This window comes from Silene latifolia, chromosome 1 (assembly GCF_048544455.1).
Source record: "Silene latifolia isolate original U9 population chromosome 1, ASM4854445v1, whole genome shotgun sequence".
Taxonomy (NCBI): domain Eukaryota; kingdom Viridiplantae; phylum Streptophyta; class Magnoliopsida; order Caryophyllales; family Caryophyllaceae; genus Silene; species Silene latifolia.
In genome coordinates, this window is record NC_133526.1 from 144,803,103 (window position 1) to 144,816,462 (window position 13,360).

Sequence of the window (13,360 nt, forward strand, 5' to 3'; positions counted from 1 at the left end):
GACTTGTAGGTGTTGTAAAATTTAATCGATTCGGCTCCGGGACCTAAACCTTCTTAGGGATTGTAAGCTTATACACCAACTCGATCCCATCACAACAATAAGTGCTTGCTATATAATTGAGAACATGTTGGTATAATCAACTCCCATGAATCCCCTATGAACCCACGACACCCTAGTGCCTTTAATCAATTGTTTACAACCCCTCTATTTGCTTTACTTTGTTTTTATTCATCTTGTTGATTAGTTTAGTTTATCTCCTACATCAACCAAAATTGTGACACCCTAAGACACAACCATTTGCAATTGAGAATCCTACATCAATACCCGTCCCTTGGGATCCGACCTTTACTTGCCTCTTTGCTAAGAGTAGTTTGTAAAGTTATAAATATTGTTTTGGTTGGTAGAGTTTAAACCGGACCAAAAATGGCGCCGTTGCCGGGGGCGGTGTTCAATTGATTTGATTTTCATTAATTGTTTTTAGTTGTGTCTTTCTTTACCTTGGGGAAGTCAATTTCCCCAAGGTTGTTCTAATTATTTTCGAGTTGTTTGATATTTTGAATGACTAGGAGATCACAAGGTAATCCATTGCCTATTGATCTTGAAATTGAAAGAACCTTAACCAACAATAGAAGAGTTGATAGAGGTACTTCGAGAGTTGTAGGTATTGGAGAGCTTGTGGACATTCAACCAAATAACATTGATTTTACCAACTCTTTTGCAAGAGAAGGAGAGGACAACCCAATACAAAATCCACCACAAAATCAACCCACAATTCCTAAATTTTCATCACATTCCGTACCAACCAAGGAAAACCTACCAAATGGTACTCCTACACCACCACATTTAACCGGTAATTTCATTGCCAAATCCGCATTCATACAACTAGTTGAGAGAAGTCAATTTGGAGGGATGCCTAGTGAAGACCTTCATTCATATATGGAGACTTTTTGTGACTATTGTGATGCGATTTCTCAAACCGGAGTTACTCAAGATCAAATCCGATGGGTATTATTTCCTTTTTCTTTGAGTTGTACCGCAAAGCAATGGTTGAAGAGCCTAGACAAGACTACCCTTGGTATTGACTCATGGAAGAAGTTGACACTTGCCTTCTACAAGAAATTCTATCCTCCGGAGAAGACCAATAAGTTGAGAGTCCAAATCACCGGGTTCAAACAAAGGGATGAGGAATCATTGTATGAAGAATGGGAGAGATTTAAGGACACTTGTCGTTCTTGTCCACACCATGGACTTAGCGAGTGGTTCCTTGTGCAACAATTTTGGAATGTTCTATATGAAGACTCCCGCAACATTCTCAATATGGGATCCAATGGTATGTTTACCGAAGTTGATGACAATCAAACATGGGCCAAAATTGAAGAGATGGCAGTTCATAATTCACAATATAGTAGGCCTCGAATGGCCACTAGAGGAGGAAAGCATGAGGTATATTCCATCACACAGTTGGGTGCTCAACTAAGTGCTCATATTGACACCATCAATTTGAAGTTTGAGAAGGCCATTGCTAAGCTTGATGAAGCTTCCAAATCACCCAAACAACATGTTAATTCTATGGTGGCATCTTCCTCAATTCCAAATGGAGTATGTGAGAGTTGTGGAACTTTGGGACATGACCAAAGTGAATGTAGGGGAACAAGTGAACAAGTGAATGCGTTCCAAGCATACAAGAGTGGCACTCCTTATTCCAACTATTATAATGAGAATACCAAATTCCATCCAAACCTTTCATACAAGAGCCAAAATGTTCAAAACCCTCAACCAACATACACCCCAACTCCAATGAGAAATCAAGCTCAAAGACCCTTTTATAACCAAAGCCAAGTTTATCAAAATCAACCCTCTTACAATCAATCCAATGACCAAGACTTTGATGTTCAAAAAGCGGTCCTTCAAATGCAAAAGAACCAACAAGAATTTTTCACCCAAATGCAAAAAGATAGCCAAGCCAAAGACATCACCATCAACAACATACTAGCCCACACCAAGATGTTGGAAACCTAAATGTCTCAATTAGCATCTTCTAGCTCTCAAAGACAAAAGGGGCAATTACCACCTCAAAGTAATCCCCCAAGACATGAGTCGGTTAGTGCCATCCATTTGAGGAGTTGTACAAGGTCTAATGGGCCGAATAAGCTAATTGATGAAGACATTGTGGATGCTAGTGACAAGCAAAGAGTTGTGGAGAACTCTAAAGAAGAACAACCCACCAGCAAAGAGGTTTCAAAGAAGAAAAATGAAGATTAGTCTAAGGAAAAAGAGCCTATTGTGATTAGACATCCATTCCCAAGTCGTCAAGCTAAGCCTAAGTTTGATGAACAACTTGGAAAGTTCATGGAGATTGTGAAGAACTTAGAAGTCTCAATCCTATTCACGAAATTGATCAATCATATTCCGGCCTATGCAAAGTACATGAAAGATATTATTACCAAGAAGAAATCCATCCGGAAGCTAGAGACTATTGCCTTTACCAAAGTGAGTAGTGCTATTCTTCGAATCACCTCCAAAAGTCAAAGATCCTGGAAGCTTCTCTATTCCATGCACCATTGGCGACACTACAATCAACAAAGCATTATGCGACCTTGGAGCAAGTGTAAGTGTCATGCCATACTCGGTATGCAAGAGGCTAGGAATAGGAGAGCTCGAGTGCACTAATATTACTCTTCAAATGGCGGATCGATCAACAAAGATACCTTTAGGGGTATGGGAGATTGTGCCCGTGAGAATTGGAAAATTCTTCATCCCGGTAGACTTTGTCATTGTAGACATGGAGGAGGATTCCAACATTCCTATCATCCTAGGAAGACCTTTCTTGCACACTGCGGGAGCGGTAATTGATGTGAAATATGGAGAACTTACACTTGAAGTGGGAGATGAGACAATCACTTTCAACCTTGACAAAACAATGAGAGCTCCCCGACTACATGAGCCATGCTTCATGGTCGATCATTATAGCCGAGAAAGTGATAGGAAGAAGTTGGCATCTCAATGCAAAGATCAAGCTATGGGTAAAAAATCACCGCCCATATGGAAGAAGAAAATGGATAATCCTCAAGATGCTCTATCCGGAGAGAAAGAAAATTTCAACAACAATGAGAGCTTGAATAGCTCACCACCAATCATGACAAGTAAGGAAGAAGGCCTCATTGGCCATGACAACAAGAAAGAGGAGTTTCTTTCATCAACTCATGGCATCAATGGGGAGCAAGCTAATAAAGTTTGTGGTCTATGGGATGACGAATTTGAAGGATTGGTCAATCCCTACATTGGCAATGCTATGACCTTAGACCAAGGCTTTGTTGATCCTTGTCATCACTTTGACATGGGTCACCATCATGAAGAACACAATGTGGAAAGGTCTATGCAAGATCTTTACAATGAAATTGAACAAGCCTTCGACTACTTCTACAAGGTGTTGAGCAACATCAACAACACCTTGGCTATGCCTCCTTGACATCTCATTCAAGAATGAGAGTTAGGTGGAGTCCTCTCTAAACCACCATTTGTAAATATTCTAACTCTTAACTTGCATTCTACTACTTGTATTGCATTCTTGTCAATTTTGGATTTGTAATTTCATACTTTGATCAAGAATATTATTATGAGAGAAAGTGAGGGAGGGATTTTAATGTGTTTGGATGTGTAGTGTTTGAGTTAGTGTGGGGATAACAATTGCCTAGGCAAACCAATCCTTCGTAGTGCACCCACAATGATGAACAAAGGAACGAAGAAAGAATGATACGGGAAATGAAGATCCCCACGGGTGGAACTGAACTCGTGGGTACAAGAGAAGATCCGAGCTTCCGAGGGGGAATCCGCTCGAGCTGGCTCTGGTCCAAGCATCCTGGCTCTAAGACACTCATCTTGGGAGTGCTGAAATTAAAAAGTTTAGTCTGTTTGAAAATCTGGGAAGATTCCACAGAAGACGCCCGTCCCAGTGCTGAAGACGCTCGTCTTGGCAAGAATATGCGCGTCCTGGCTTGTGCAACAACTTCAAGTTAACATTGTCTATGAAGCTGAGCGTCCCCAAGTGAAGATGAGCGTCCCCTGCATAAATCCGCTCGTCTCCAGCAAAATACACGCGTCCCAGCACGAGTTAGAAATTCCTGAGCTAACTGGCTAAGGATCTGAGCGTCCCCAGTCCAAGACGCTCGTCTCCTGCTACTAATTGCCTATAACATGGGATTCAAATCCTTCTCCCCCAATTCATTTCTTTCTTATAAAAACACAAACACACACCATTCTCCCTCAAAACCCTCAATCCCCTCATCAACAAAACACAAATTCCTGAACCAAATTCACGCAAATCAAAACAAAACTTCATCAAATCACAATTAAACTACTCCTTTATCAACAAGAAGCCATCCAAACAACAAATTCCTCACACCTTGAGTCTATTTTCTAGGGTTTCAAGACAAATTCGAAAATCCTAAATCGATTGCGAATTGATTGAAGCTTGAGGAAACAAGGAGCATTCAAGCTTAATTTTTGTTTGTTGATACAATTTTGACAAGGAGAACAACATGGCAAGAACAAAAGGTGGAAACAAGGCACCCACAACCTCAAATATTTCCAAAAGGTAATAAGCTCTTCTAGCTTCAAAGGCTATGGTAGTGCATCAACCAAGGGTGGAGATTCAAGAAGTTGCTACTCCTATGGTGGAAGCTACACCTACTCCGGTCATTGAACAATTGCAAGATTATCCGGAGGTAACTTTCATAAATGATTCTCATAGGAAAGCATTTGTATCCCTTACTAAGAAGACTATTTTACCTACCAAATTCATATGCCAAGATGCCTTAGACAAATTGGGTGTGCTTGAAAGAACTACAAATTTCTTCGAGTCCATGAAATTGCTTACCTTCTTTGAAATGCTAGAATTAACCTACCCTTCATTGACCATGGAGTTTGTAAGCTCCTTTAAGGTGACTAAGGTAAAGGGCCACAAATTTGTTGAATTCCGTCTAGAAAACAAGAGTAGAAATATGACATTGGATGAGTTTGGCAAGGTGTTTGGTCTTAAAGACCATTCTCCTTATGTGAAGAAGCCTTTGAAATATGATGTCGTACCCCTATGGAAAGCAATAACCGGGTGAAAATTTGAGTCTTTCCATGAGTGCCATGTTATTTATGTCCACCATCCGGGTATAAGGGTATGGCACAAGTTTGTAGGCAACACTTTAATTGCAAGAAAAAGAACCAACCACTTTACCGAGCTCGACTTTGTCTACCTTGAATCTACCATGAATATCAACAAAAAGTTCACCAAGGAATACAACATACTTCAACTCCTAATTGATCGGTGGCTGACAATTGACCATGGTAAAGATGGAGCGGCTTTTATTGTGAATGGAGGATTAGTTACATGGTTAGCCAAACACATTAACCCGGATTTCAACAATGACAAGACATATAAACCAATTAAAGGAGGCAACCTTCTTGATTTGGCCACTATGATCAACAAGTTCTATTGGGTCAAGAATGATAATCTTGACAACAAGTATGAGTGGCTCACTAAAGAAGGTAAGTCCTTCATCTTGCCTAACAAGATATGCCGTATCAATGTCCGAAGTCCAAGCTACCTTCTACCCGTCTCCGATGAAGCCGAGATGATTATGAAGCAACATAGGGAATTGCATGTCAATCCCTCCTCCTCCTCTATTGTGACTCCACCATATCCATTTGCCTACCGTGAATTCACACCAATTGTGTAACACCCCCATTTATTCAGGAGCCTTTAGCTAGACATTCCCAAATAAATAGGACTGTTACCATCTCGGTTTTCCCGAGGTAGTGAATAACAAAGTCCAACTCACCAAAGTACTTTAAATTAAAATTTAATAATTACATGTTTATTACAACTTACCCACTAAAACTTAATATAAAACATTTACAATTCGCAGCGGAAATAAATAAAGTGATATAATTATTCTATGTGATCTAGACTTCTACTATGGTCCAAGTCAAGCTCTCATCCAATGCTCCCAAGTCAGCTAATCTTTAGTACCTGTCAAATCTGCTCCCCATAAAACGGTTCACCGCAGGTGTTCACGAATACACTGTCAACCACGAGGTTGAGTAGGAATAACCAACAAGTCGTCAAAGTGAAATGATATGATATATAATGCCAATACAACTGAGCTCATCACCCGAAACACCCATTCATCCCGCCAATCCCTGGCCCTGGGTATCCATCATTCCAACCGAAGTTGAAGTATCCACCATCCCAACCGAAGTTGAGGTATCCACCATCCCAGTATAAAACTGAGGTATCCAATACAAAGTTATAACAATACAATAACAATAATCCATATCAACACGAGGCTGAGGTATCCACTCAAAGATATGTAATACTAACAATAACCATAACTCGTCTCAGACCGAATCTGAGGTATCCAATAAACAATATGAATAAACCAATAACCAAAATATAATTCCATGACATATAATTCACATCCGACAATTCATCCAATGGCAATTATCCACACAGTTTCACAATTCCTCTTATCAAATAAATAGCAAGACAAGTTGAGTAGTTATCCTACCTGGAAAGCAAATACTCCAATTACGCACTCCAATTATGCAATCCAATCAACAAATAAAGTTCCTCAATAAAACCGTCACCTAATACAAATAATAATATTTATAACTTAATTATTAATTATTCAATTTATCATTATATTAATTTAATCAATATAATTCATTTATATTAATTATCTCCGTATGAATTATTATTATTACGTAAAACCCGTCTTTAAACAAATCAACTCAAAACACCCATGTAATCCACGACAAATTCCCCCATTACCCATGTAACACCCATCACCAACACCCACACATACACCCAAACAACCCGTTTTATTACACCCAAACCCGACACAACCACCTCTGACACATGCCCTACCATGAGCCTCCACATCCAGCCACACAAACACGCCCCAACACCAGCTTCAGCCACCTCCAACCACCCCCAAACTCACGCCCTAACACCCACAAGAATGAATACCAAATACCGAAAACCCGACACTCTCAACAACACATCACACGACACACCCCACAACCACGACACCATTGACACCACCACACACCACTATTGACACCACGACACGCCACTATTGACACCACCCAGCACCACCAATCAACCAACGACAACAACCAACGACAACAACAACAATTCTATACAACACGGTTTCCATCACAACAAAGCACAACCACACCGCCACCAGGATACCACGGTTGTCACCACTGGTCCATGGTGGTTCCATGGGTGTTACCACCTTCCACTCGCCCATCAAAACCACCACTACAGCCTCCCAAAACCGACAGCAGCAGTAACAATTCCCCCTCCCCTGTTTCACGTTTTTCCGGCCGCCACCACCACAAACTACCACCTACGGTCGCCACGGCGCCACCCATGAGATCGACGCTGACCCCTGGTCACATCTCAACCATACCCAGACCAAGTCGGGTCCAAATAAGGGTCGAAATCCGTATAAACATATAGTACATACCCTTCAAACCACCCTTGAAAAAACCCAGAAATCATCCCCTTCCCGTCGGTAAAAGGTGGTCAACGTTGGGTCCGGTCAATCCCTGGTGTCCCACGGTCAACGTCATGGTCTCGGGTCGGTCAACGATTGTCTATTTAACAAGTTATATTAGTCTTAAGGTGAGTATGTCATGAGACGATTAGAAAATTACCTTGTGACGATCTCCTACCTAGTTGTTCCTTTTCTTTTCTCTTATGTGAATTATTATGCCTTTTTTGTGAAAATAAGCTTTCTTATTAGGTCATGCCATCTATTTATAGTGATAAGCTAGGTCTTATAGAGCGATATTAGGAAACTACCATATTATATATTATTATTATTATTATTATTATTATTATTATTATTATTATTATTATTATTATTATTATTATTATTATTATTATTATTATTATTATTATTATTATTATTATTATTATTATTATTATTATTATTATTATTATTATTATTATTATTATTATTATTATTATTATTATTATTATTATTATTAGTATCACTATTATTATTATTTATTATTATAACATATTTATCAAGTATTATTATTATTATTATTATTATTCTATGAATTATCATATATTGTTATTGTTATCACTCGATTGTCATCCCGGCTCATTATTATATTATTATATTAATAATGAATATGATTTATAAAATATAATTAAAATACGGGGTACTACAGTCTTCCCCCCTTAAAATGAACTTCGTCCCGAAGTTCGCCCATAACTACTACAACAACATTTACAAATATCCGCACAACTAAGCCACATTCCACTTATGATCATTGCAACATAATTAACTTACTTAACCATTATCAAATCATATCATACTTATCAAAATGTATCAAAAAAGCCTAATTCAAAACATGAAAATGTATCACAAAATAAATTCAAAACACGAGGTGTCACATCCCCCCCCCCTAAAAATAAACTTTGTCCCGAAGTTTCGGAACTACGACTACTTTATTAAACTACTAACAACTTAACACTTATATAAAGGATAAGACTCTACTCCTCCTAATAAACACTAGTTACTCTTCTCCCCACTCCCTTGTACGGTGCTAGCTGTTCCAAATGTCTTCCCACCATTACTCTAATCAACTCCTTTGCCTTGCCTATTGCTATAGCTTCTGTGATTAGTCCACTGTCGCGGATTCTTATTACTTCCAATACTTGACATTGGGATTTGATAAAGCCCTTGGTTTCCTACTCCATAATCTCTATTTTCGTTTCCATAACTGTTACTTTGATTACCCCTAAATACCCTGCAAGACACGGCCTTATGACCCATTTTTCCACACCTAAAACATCTACTTAAACTTGGCGTACTAAAATTGGATTGGCCTCCCCCACCGCTGAAATTCCCCCATAACGATACTCCTTCTGAGGCATAGGACCGAAACTGGTTTATATTCTTCTACTTGCCTTCTCCTGCACTCCCACTCGTAGTCTCTGACTTTCTTTTTTCACCCTTCTCTTTCCTCTCCTTCTTCTCTTCCTGTAACATATCTGCAATTCTCTCGGCGTGCCCAGCTCGCTGATAAACATCATCCATGGTACTTGGCTGACCAGCTGCAAGCCTCTTCTTAATAGTGGTTATTAATCCTTTTTCAAATCTAAGTGCCAACATCTCATCACTAAAGTTCAAATCAGCTACATATTCTGACAATTCCATAAACCTTTTATAATAAGTCTCTACTGTCATCTCATCAGTCATTCTAAAAGAATCAAATTCAGCTCTCATCTTACTCCTAATATGTTCTGGCACAAATACAGCTCTCATAGTCTCCTTAAAACCTTTCCAAGTGATAAAAGGTTCATCACTCTCCCTCCAAGCTTCCCTTAAGACCTCCTTACTACGATTCCACCACAAACCCGCTTTTCCCCTCAAAAAGTAAGCAGCTTGGTCTACTTGCAGCTCCGCAGGACTTCCTAACAACTCAAAAAGGTTATCAAACTCCCTATGCCAATCCCCAAGTAAAGATGGTTCTCCTAATCCGTTGTACTTCGTCGGGTTATGTTTTGCAATGCTAGCACTCATCTTTGCTGGATCCTGAACTAACCCTTTAGCCTTCAGAGCCGTAGTCAAAGCCTCATTCATAGATATCAAACGGTCAATCTCCTCTTGGGACATGGTAGAGGGTGTAGGTGTATATCTCTTTGAAGGCATGGTTCTATAAAAGTAAAACGAAACAACATAAGTTTCTATCCGAGAAAAGATGGCTTAACATTTTTAAATATTCTATACTTATAAATATAAGGTGTGGTCAATTCTATCCTTTTTATAAACCTTTATTAGGTCCTCCTATGGTCACTCCTACCCCTCAACTATCACAGGTTAACGACTTATAAGACATTTATATTAATCTTTTGGAAAGACTCGCGTTTTCGGGAATCAAAGTCAAGCTGTAACTTTCAAACTTCACCATTAATTAACCATTACATTCCACGTTGAGTTTTTATATTTTCCAGAGAATAGAAAGAGTTTTTAAAGTATGAGAAAAAGAATCAAGTCCAAATCTCGAATAATCAATTTATAAAGATTTTTACAATTCAGTGGGTCGAAACAAAACTGATCAGCAAAAAGTCAAAAATTTTAGGTCAGTTTGTAAAAATCACTATTAATTGTTAAAAATTCACCTTACAACGTGGCTTAACAATTTGAAAACATATTTGAGTCCTTTAAATATTGGAGTTGGAATTAGGTAGAAATATTAGGTACAAATTAAATGAAAAATTTTACAAAATCGTTTGTCGAAAATTTCACTTTACAAGAACTTTCTGACCACTGTCTACTAAATTATTTATTTCTCCCAACCCATAAACTTTTAAACATGAGACCAACAGCATTGGTAAGCTAACTCACTAGGTTATCACTCATAAAAATATCAACCTTGTATGATAAACGGAGGTGAAATGGAAACTAAATCAAATAGGGGTAAAATTTGACCAAATAAAGTTCAGCTCTAAGTTCCTTTTTACTAGGTCACAAGCCCTTATTAACACCCTCCTACTTCTATATCAACACAACTTGGTCAATAAACGTTCACACACGACTAGTATATACTCTAAAGCATTCATATCACAAGCTTAATCATTTCATAATATATTTTAAATAACATGGCTTTGGGATTCACACAACCGCATATCACTAGACATGATACTACTATCACACAACATCCAACCACATAATCAATATCAATTTGTAATAACTTTCATGCTTATGATCAAAACAATTCAACATCACATTATTATTTTATCCATCCCGTCCTCCTTAAAATCAAGGTTACGTCCCGTAACATTGGTCATTAACAATACACATCCAATCAATAAAAACAATACACCTTCAAGTCAACAATGACTCCTAAGAAAATAAATAACATTCATTTTAAATTTACCCCACTGTTCAATATCTCTCAAGGTAACCGGTTCAAAACTGGAAGGGCCAGGGTTCGGAGTGAGGGTACCTTCTCATCCTAAGCCAAAATGGGCTCCTAACAGTTTCTACCCGGGTTCATTTTATTAGACACATCCTAAGTTCATTATTATATTCATTGGTTAGGCCTGAGGATCGTTTTGCTCTGATACCACTTTGTAACACTGTAATACCCGAATATTTTATTTGTCATCTTTCTATTTCTCATTGTTATTTTTTTTAATAGAAATAGTAATCCTTAAAATCCTCTTTATTCGGTTGCTATCATCCATGGGCTTTTGGCTCGTTGGCCTTATTTTCCTAATTCAATAATTTTGTTATTATAATTTTTATTTATTAAACAACCCTACTTCTCCTTGCTTACAATTGTTAACCTAATAATAATCACTCTTTCCTTCCCATACTGCATCTTTGTTGTGTCTTTGACCATGCTTTCTCATGCCCACTTATACCCTTTATTAGTTTAATAATCTCCTATGTTAACCATCCATCATTATTTGTTTGATCATTATTGTATTTTCATCAACAATTTCTTCCAGTATCCATCATCCTTAATTTAACGTCACTTTGGTTTTTGTCGCATTGGTGAGCGGTGTCGGAATCATTAAGGTAACACGATTCTACCGATCCTATTAATTTTATTATTGTTCGGGGTTGTATGAATTTATGTTCTTTGTATATGTTTTGTGTGATAAATTGATTATTAAAAGTGGTACATGATTATCGGTTTTTATGTATATATTGTAGTAGCTATTTTACTTATATTGTTAAGTTAACTATTGGGAATCGGGTTAAAAGCGAGGGTCTTAATATTAAGTTGTTTGTACATGAAAGGGAGATATATAGTTTAGCCGAGTTGCCTTAAGTGCACAAGAGACTAATATGATTGTTGGAGATTAATTAATGACCATACGTGGATGGATACCAAGGTTGGTATAATTTATTTAGGGCATGTTGATTTGCAGCTAGATAAACAAACGTCTGATTTTGCCATTTATGGGTTGATCAGTAGCTTCGAGTTGAGATTTGAATTAATGGAGTTTTATATTGTGTTCGAATTGTTGTTTCCTTTTACCTTGGCTAGTGGGTGAGTAGCTTAGAGTTATACTCTAAGTGTTGAGCACGTCCGTTATTGGACCTTGACGATATTGAAATTGAGATTGAGATTGGTTACTGGTATTGAGTTATGGGGCCTTTGTGCCATATTGAGTTTACGGTTCAGGTGACCATGGTTATTGAGTTATATTATGAGATTGGAATTGACATTGAGATGGATATATTATTTTGCGGTTTTATCCGCTAGTTCACTCACCCCTTGTTCTTGTCTTAGGTTCGACGATGAGAATACGATATTTGGTTACCTTGGAGTATTACATTATGATTAAGACGGAGTAATGTGTACGATGGAGTAGTGAGATGAGATTTGTTTAGCTATGGTGGCAAGAGATGAGTATTATATTAAAAGAATAGTGTGGAATTAGTATGAGGTTCAGATTAGTTTATGAGGAGTGTTTTTATTATTTTCTCTGTTTATTTTTACTTTTACCTGTCTGTGTTTCCACGCCATGACCAAAATTAAACTGCTTGTATTGAGGTATTATCTGTTACTCAGCTTTCCGGCTGACGTGTTTTCTCCCTTTTGGGCTACTCGTCATGGGGGTAGTTCATTTCTGTCTTTTGATTTTGTTTCAGGTCACTTCCGCTGTAGTTCAAAAGGATTTTATTTCGAGTGAAGAATTTATTTAACGTTTTGTAAAGTTTTCGATTTCGATTTGTATTATTTAATTTTTGAAAGGATTTGTAATAAGAGACTTTGTATATTAATTATACTATCCTTGTATTTCGGCCAGTTTTGTATGTAAAAGTTAGTTTTAATTTAGCCGAAAAATCAGGGGTGTTACAAACACCCCCATTTATTCAGGAGCCTTTAGCTAGACATTCCCAAATAAATAGGACTGTTACCATCTCGGTTTTCCCGAGGTAGTGAATAACAAAGTCTAACTCACCAAAGTACTTTAAATTAAAATTTAATAATTACATGTTTATTACAACTTAACCCACTAAAACTTAATATAAAACATTTACAATTCGCAGCGGAAATAAATAAAGTGATATAATTATTCTATGTGATCTAGACTTCTACTATGGTCCAAGTCAAGCTCTCATCCAATGCTCCCACGTCAGCTACTCTTTAGTACCTGTCAAATCTGCTCCCCATAAAACGGTTCACCGCAGGTGTTCACGAATACACTGTCAACCACGAGGTTGAGTAGGAATAACCAACAACAAGTCAAAGTGAAATGATATGATATATAATGCCAATACAACTGAGCTCATCACCCGAAACACCCATTCATCCCGCTAAT

General features: G+C 37.8%; 1 non-coding gene across 1 annotated transcript; it reads right to left on the reverse strand.

Annotated features, from left to right (window-relative positions):
- Positions 1-1,143: 1,143 nt before the first annotated feature.
- LOC141620884 (small nucleolar RNA R71) lies at positions 1,144-1,250 on the reverse strand. The gene has a single exon (XR_012532058.1). It is a non-coding gene; the product is annotated as a small nucleolar RNA R71 (small nucleolar RNA).
- Between the last annotated feature and the right edge of the window lie 12,110 nt (positions 1,251-13,360).